Source organism: Loxodonta africana, chromosome 10, assembly GCF_030014295.1.
Source record: "Loxodonta africana isolate mLoxAfr1 chromosome 10, mLoxAfr1.hap2, whole genome shotgun sequence".
NCBI classification, from domain to species: domain Eukaryota; kingdom Metazoa; phylum Chordata; class Mammalia; order Proboscidea; family Elephantidae; genus Loxodonta; species Loxodonta africana.
Genome location: NC_087351.1, coordinates 89,484,424 through 89,491,442, shown reverse-complemented (window position 1 = coordinate 89,491,442; position 7,019 = coordinate 89,484,424).

Below are 7,019 nucleotides of genomic sequence, written 5' to 3'. Positions count from 1 at the left end.
GATGTGTTTTGCTGGTACTGCAAGCACATTCGACTTTGCTACAGACTCCACCCCTCCCCACTGCCCCACACTCTTTCCCTACCTGCTTGGCCTCTGAAGGCTTCCGGTTTATGAACCCTCAAAGGCCAAGCTTCAGAAGACCTTCCACAAGCCACTGGGACGAATTCCTCAAATCTTCTGCCTCGCATGCTGTGCTGTTGGTGGGCAGAAGGCAGGAATAGGGCGTAAGAGAAAAAGCAGTGAGGGGTATGACTTCAGAGATGGAAAGACAAGGGAGATGAAATGGCACAAATTTGATTTTGATGGACTCTGAGCCAGCAGAGGTCACCAGCAGCTAGGGAAGGGCTGTTCCTGCTTTTAACAAAGACTGTAAGGGTTGCTCTCATGGGCAAGAGCAGAAAGGAGACCCAAGGAGGGAAACCAAGGAAGGGGCACCGAGGCCCAGCCGTCTGAGCGTGCCTGGCAGCCAGGCCGAGAATTCCTTCGCTTGTGCAGGTAATTAATAAACACAGGAGCAGGGGAGGGTGTGACGGCTCGCGGGAGAAAGGATTTAATTAGCCACGTTTTCAGGAGAAAAAAACTAAATTACAGGAAACAATGGTGTACTCCGAGGACCACAAACCCCTAAGCCGACTCCTGAGACCCCCCCGCTCGCGCCTGAACCTCATTTCCACCGTCCAGGTCCCCAGCCTCGCCCGGGGTATGAGGGCTGCGCGGGGCTGGGTTTCCTTCCACGCCTGGTGGGAGTGCGGGTCCCAAGTCGCGCGCTGCAGCGCCGCCGCCGCCAGGACCCGCTGCCATGGCTCGGGGCCGCCGGGAGGGGGCGCTGCCGGGCCGCTGCTCCTGGCTGTCCGGGCCGGCTCCGGCTCCCCGGCTCCACCGCCAAAGGCGGGCTATCTCCTTCCCGGCTAGGAGGCTCCGAAAAGAACCTGGGGACCAACCAACCCCGGGCTGGGGTGCTGCTGGGTTTTTTGCCTTGTCGAGCCTCAGAGGGCTTGAGCAGAGGCGTGGGGGGCGGGGGGGCGAAGGGGCGGAGCGGGGGGCAGAGGAGGGCACTTGCTCCGGCTCAGGTCCAAGGGGGCGCAGATCAAGCGCGGAATGACATGCGGAGGCGCCACAAATACGCAATGGGCCTGACTCAGGCAACCGGACAAGAGGAGGGAAGGCGTTTCTGCTAACTCGTTGCTATCAACGTCTGTTCATCTTGAAATTGGGGGGCGGGGGGTAGGGGCGCAATTTAGAGATTGCTCCTGAGCGCTCATTACCCTCGCTACACCTTTTGCTTCGGGTGGGAAAGGTCGAGAAGGGGGCCAGACTCGTGACCACTCTGCTGACAGCGGTCTGACCCCCAGACTGTTTAAGTGCCAGTAAAGTGGGGCCCGACTGCTCGCGGAAAATGGGGGTCAGGGAGTGCGAGAATAGGGCAGCTTCGTCCACACGCCATTAGGCGAGTGCTTGGCTGACAGGAGCTCCTGAATCGTGACTCAGCCCTGTGAGCGCTCATTATGAACCCTGTTTTGCAGAAGCGGAAACTGGAGCTCAGAGAGGCAGAGGAGCTCGCCCAGGTACACCCCGCTGGTGTGTGATTATGTTGAAATTCACACCCAAATGTGCCCTGCACTTTTCCCCAGCAAGGGGGCTCCCGTTTTTATCCCCAGCCCCTAGCCTAGGGCCTTTGATATGGTAGGGGCTCAGTAAGGGTTTGTGACTGAACGATGGGGTGGGTCCTTGTTTGTCAAATGGGGCACTGGTAGCTGAGAGAGGGCGTGAGGATTAAATGAGGTGGAGTGTGTAGAACACCTGGCACCACACCTGGACCACTTGAGCATTTAGTGCGAGCTGGTGCCACCGCTTTTTGGACTTGACAGTGTGTGGGAACCAACTGTGGATTCTTGTTAAAATACAGATTCTGAACCAGCAGGTCCAGGTGGGGTCTGTGACTTCTCCTGCTACTACAGCTGCTGGCCAGAGGATCACACTTAGGGTAGTGAGGCACCAGTCTCCGCTCTGCCCCTCAGTCCCCACCTCCAGCCCCAAGCCCACAATGGGGAGTCATTGCAGAAGGACTTAAGCTTGGTTGCACATTTGCAATCACCTGAGGAGCTTAAAAATTACTGGGGTGGGGAGGGTCCTACCTCCCAGAGACTCTGAGGTAATTGGTCTGGCTGCCCCCTGGGCATCAGGGTTTTTAAAGCTCCCCGAGGAATTCTATTATGCAGCCAAGGTTGAGAACCCCTGCGGTGGAGGTGTCTGAGGAGGGCTAGTAATATGAGCAGGGGGGGTTGAGGAAGTTCACCTGATACAGGTGTGGAGGACGGATTGTAGGGGACACTTGAGGCTGGGCCAGATGTGAGGTTAAGGACCTGGCTAGGGGTGGGGCTGCTGATCAATATTCTTGATTCCTCTACGGCTCCCCACCCACTGGCTGTATAGCTCTAAAGAGGGGTGAGGCCTGGGGTGGGCTGGAGAGCACGCTTGGCAGGTGCTCTGCAGGGTGTGAACTAAGGAGGAGCTCTGTTCTGGGTGCAGCAGGGTGCAGGAGGCAGGCAGGGAGCTGGGCAGGTTTGCGGTCGCTGCCCATATATACAAGGTGGAGGGCTGGGCTTGTAGGGACGCAGCTCAGCTGGCCCAGTGGAACACATGGGTATGGTTCTCCTGCAGTAACAATCTTACTATTTCCTAGGCACTTTGCACATTCGGGCACAACAGTCTTTTAGAGTAGACATTAATCTAGCAAATGAGAAAACAGGCTCAGAAAGGTTATGTAACTTGTCAGGATCACACAGCAACCAGATCCAAAGCGGAGATATTTCCATTCCACCATGATGCCTGTCTCCCTGGGTGGTGCAAACAGAGCAGAGAAATAGCTAGGGGAATGGGAAGGGGGAGGGGGAGAAGCATAAAAAGCTGGCGTCATTTGAGCAGGCCTGGGGTTAACCCAGGTCCCTGGGTGGTGTAACCGGTTTGTTCTTGTCTACTACCCTAAAGGTCCAAACCCACCCAGCAGCACAGTGGAGGAAAGGCCTGTCGATCTGCTTTTGTAAAGACAATAGCCAATAAAACCGTGTGGAGCAGTTCTAGTCTGTAACACATGGGGTCTCCATAAGCTGGAATCAATTTCAACAGCAACGGGCTAGTTTTATTGGTATGATGCCTGCCAGCTTCTGCTCATGCTCTTTCATTTAGCTAACACACCATTCCTCTTTCCCCTAAATTCTCTAAGCTCCACTGTATGCCAAGGCTGAGCTCAAATCTCAACTTGCCTTGAGTTCCTTTTGAGGCCTTGGAGAGCTCCCTGCAACTCTGGTCTGAAATTCTCCTTTCGCACCAGGCAGGGCTTCTAACAGGTTCATTATTGTTTAACACCCTGATGAGAATTTGCATTTCCCTCCCAGATATGATACTGAATCAGAATTTACATTTTAACAAGAATCATCTGGGACTCTTGTTAAAATGTAGATGGGTGATTTAGTATATAACCCACCCAGTGTATGAGGTGGACATGCAAACTCGCAGCAGGGGGTTAAACCGATGCAAATTGGTTTGAAGCTTTGGCACCAGGCATACATGACCTCCTGTTGCTGTGTTTTCTGAGTCAGTATCCTGGCTCAGATGTGGGGCTCCAAGGCCAGGGGCCACATGAATCTCTCTGTAGGCCCTGGGCCTCCATAAGTGTTTGATGCTGCCAGGGCTGGAACTAAGGAGAAGCAAGCAAACCATTGATGCACAATATTGAAGGAGGTCCCCACTCTCAGGGTCATGCAAATGCTTCTGCTGGCAGCAGCTGAGGGAGCGTGAGGAAAGCAGAGGCTGAGTTGTGTGTGAGCTCAGAAGTCTGACGGTGAGTCACCGAACAGGATAGTCCACTTCTGAGAATTTTCACCATGTGTGCTTGGGTGTTGGGGGTGGACTTACCCGCTAATTAATAGATTGTGCTTGTATCAACGCTTCTGTTCCCAGCCTGGTAGTTTAATATTAAGGACTCTTGCCCTAATCCAAAGGCACTAAACCCAAAGGTTATCAAACATCCATCTTCAGAATAAACACAGAAACAGTAGGACATATCACCTTGCCTACATGCCCAACTGTGGATTTGTAACACAAGCCCTGGTGGCGTTGTGGTTAAGTTCTATGGCTGCTAATCAAAAGGTCAACAGTTTTCATCTAAGACTCATCAGTTGCTCTCAACCTACCTGGAGCAAACCCACCCAAAAAAAAAAAAAAAAAAAAAAACCAGTGCCATCGAGTCGATTCCAACCTGGAGCAAAGGAGAATGAAAAACACAAAAGACACAAGGTAATTATAAGCCCAAGAGACAGAAAGGGCCACATAAACCAGGGACCACGTCAGCCTGAGACCAGAAGAACTAGATGGTGCCTGGCTACAACCTATGACTGCCCTGACAGGGAACACAACAGAGAACCCCTGAGGGAGCAGGAGAGCAGTGGGGTGCAGACCCCAAATTCTCATAAAAAGACCAGACTTAATGGACTGACGGAGACTAGAAGGACCCTGGTGGTCATGGCCCCCAGACCTTCTGTTAGCCCAAGACAGGAACCATTCCCAAAGCCAACTCTTCAGACAGGAATTGGACTGGACAATGGGATAGAAAAAGATGCTGGTGAAGAATGAGCTTCTTGGATCAAGTAGACACTTGAGACTATGTTGGTATCTCCTATCTGGAGGGGAGATGAGAGGGTAGAGGGGGTCAGAAGCTGGCGGTATGGACATGAAAAGGGAGAGTGGAGGGAAGGAGCAGGCTGTCTCATTAGGGGGAGAGCAATTAGGAGTATACAGCAAGGCGTATATAAATTTTTGTAGGAGAGACTGACTTGATTTGTAAACTTTCACTTAAAGCACAATAAAAATCTAAAGAAAAAAATAGGTCAGCAGTTTGAATCTGCCCGGCGGTCCCTGGAAACTCTACGGGGCACTTCTAGTCTGTCCTATAGGGTCACTATGAGTTGGAATCAACTCGGTGGCAATGGCAGTAAGACCAAAACCATTGAAGAGGAGATTGGCTGGTAGTCATTGCTACCCTCCCACTAGACTATAAGTATAACCATTGGTTTCATCAACCATTTTACCCTCCAACTAGCTCAGCACCTAGACATTACTGTGTTGAGTGAAACATAAACCATTTAATTGTATACGTTACCCTGAAATAACAATGACGATGCCTTGGTCAAGTAAGCTTTGTGTGCTATCAGGTTGATTCCAACTCACAGCGACCCTAAAGGACAGAGTAGAACTGCCCCATAGGGTTTCTAAGGCTATAATCTTTATGGAAGCAGACGGCCACATCTTTTTCCTGTGGAGCACCTGGTGGGTTCGTAACACTGACCTTTCAGTTAGCAGCTGAGCACTTAACCATTGTGCCACCAGAGCTCCTTAAGTAAGCTTTTACAATTACAAAAATTTTCAGCAGAAATGGACATGATCAGTGTTTGAGAATGTTACAAAATTATTTTGGGGTGTGTATGAAAAACCCTGTGATGAGATAAAGAACAATGATTAATCTGTGAAACATTTCGTAACATGGAGGAATCTGGAAGGCATTATGCTGAGTGAAATTAGTCAGCTGCAAAAGGAAATATTGTATAAGACCACTATTATAAGAACTTGAGAAATAGTTTAAACAGAGAAGAAAATTTTCTTTGATGGTTACGAGAGCGGGGAGGGAGGGAAGGAGAGGGGTTTTCACTAATTAGACAGTAGATGAGAACTATTCTAGGTGAAGGGAAAGACAACACACAATACAAGAGAGGTCAGCACAACTGGACTAAACCAAAAACAAAGAAGTTTCCTGAATAAACTGAATGCTTTGAAGGCCAGGGTAGCAGGGGTGGGGGTTTGGGGACCATGGTTTCAGGAGACATCTTAGTCAACTGGCATAATAAAATCTATTAAGAAAACATTCTGCATCCCACCTTGGAGAGTGGCATCTGGGGTCTTAAACGCTAGCAAGCGGCCATCTAAGATGCATCAATTAGTCTCAACCCACCTGGAGCAAAGGAGAATGAAGAACACCAAAGACACAAGGTAATTATGAGCCCAAGAGACAGAAAGGGCCACATAAACCAGAGACCACGTCAGCCTGAGACTGGAAGAACTATGGTGCCCGGCTACAACCGATGACTGCTCTGACAGGGATACACAACAGAGAACCCCTGAGGGAGCAGTGCAGATGCAGACCCCAAATTCTCGTAAAAAGACCAGGTTTAATGGTCTGACTGAGATTAGAAGGACCCCGGAGGTCATGGTCCCCAGACCTTCTGTTGACCCAAGACAGGAACCACTCCCAAAGCCAACTCTTCAGACAGGGATGGGGCTGGACTATGGGATAGAAAATGATAACTGGTGAAGAATGAGCTTCTTGGATCAAGTAGACACTTGAGACTATGCTGGCATCTCCTGTCTGAAGGGGAGATGAGAGGGCTGAGGAGGGCAGAAGCTGGCAGAATGGACAGGAAAAGAGAGAGTGGAGGGAAGGAGTATGCTGTCTTATCAGGGGGAGAGTAATTAGGAGTAGTACATAGCCAGGTGTTTATAAATTTTTGTATGAGAGTCTGACTTGATTTGTACACTTTCACTTAAAGCACAATTAAAAAAAAAAAAAAAAAAGACCCTGTGATGAGGACCACATGGTTAAGAAATTTTATAGATCCTCCAAGTGGGGGCTTCCCTGGGGTTGACCTCTGCTGGTTGGTACCTGCTCACCTCTAACCCTGTGGGTCCCAGAATCATTTTTTCCTTTAAAAAAAAAAAAAAAGCATGGCAGTGATACTACTACCCAGTGCGTGCTCTCCCACATTTCCTAAGCGGCAGGACACCAGTCCTGCATTGTCACTGCAGCCAAACCTGACTAGTACCATCAGCAGTATTAGTAACTTACTACCTGGGAGCTTCTCAGCAAAGCTGATGCTTGTAAAAGGCTCCAAAAATACAAGCAACACAGTCCTTCTACACACATATTGGCTAGACAAGCATTGACTTCAAGACTCTTTTAGTAAAAAAAA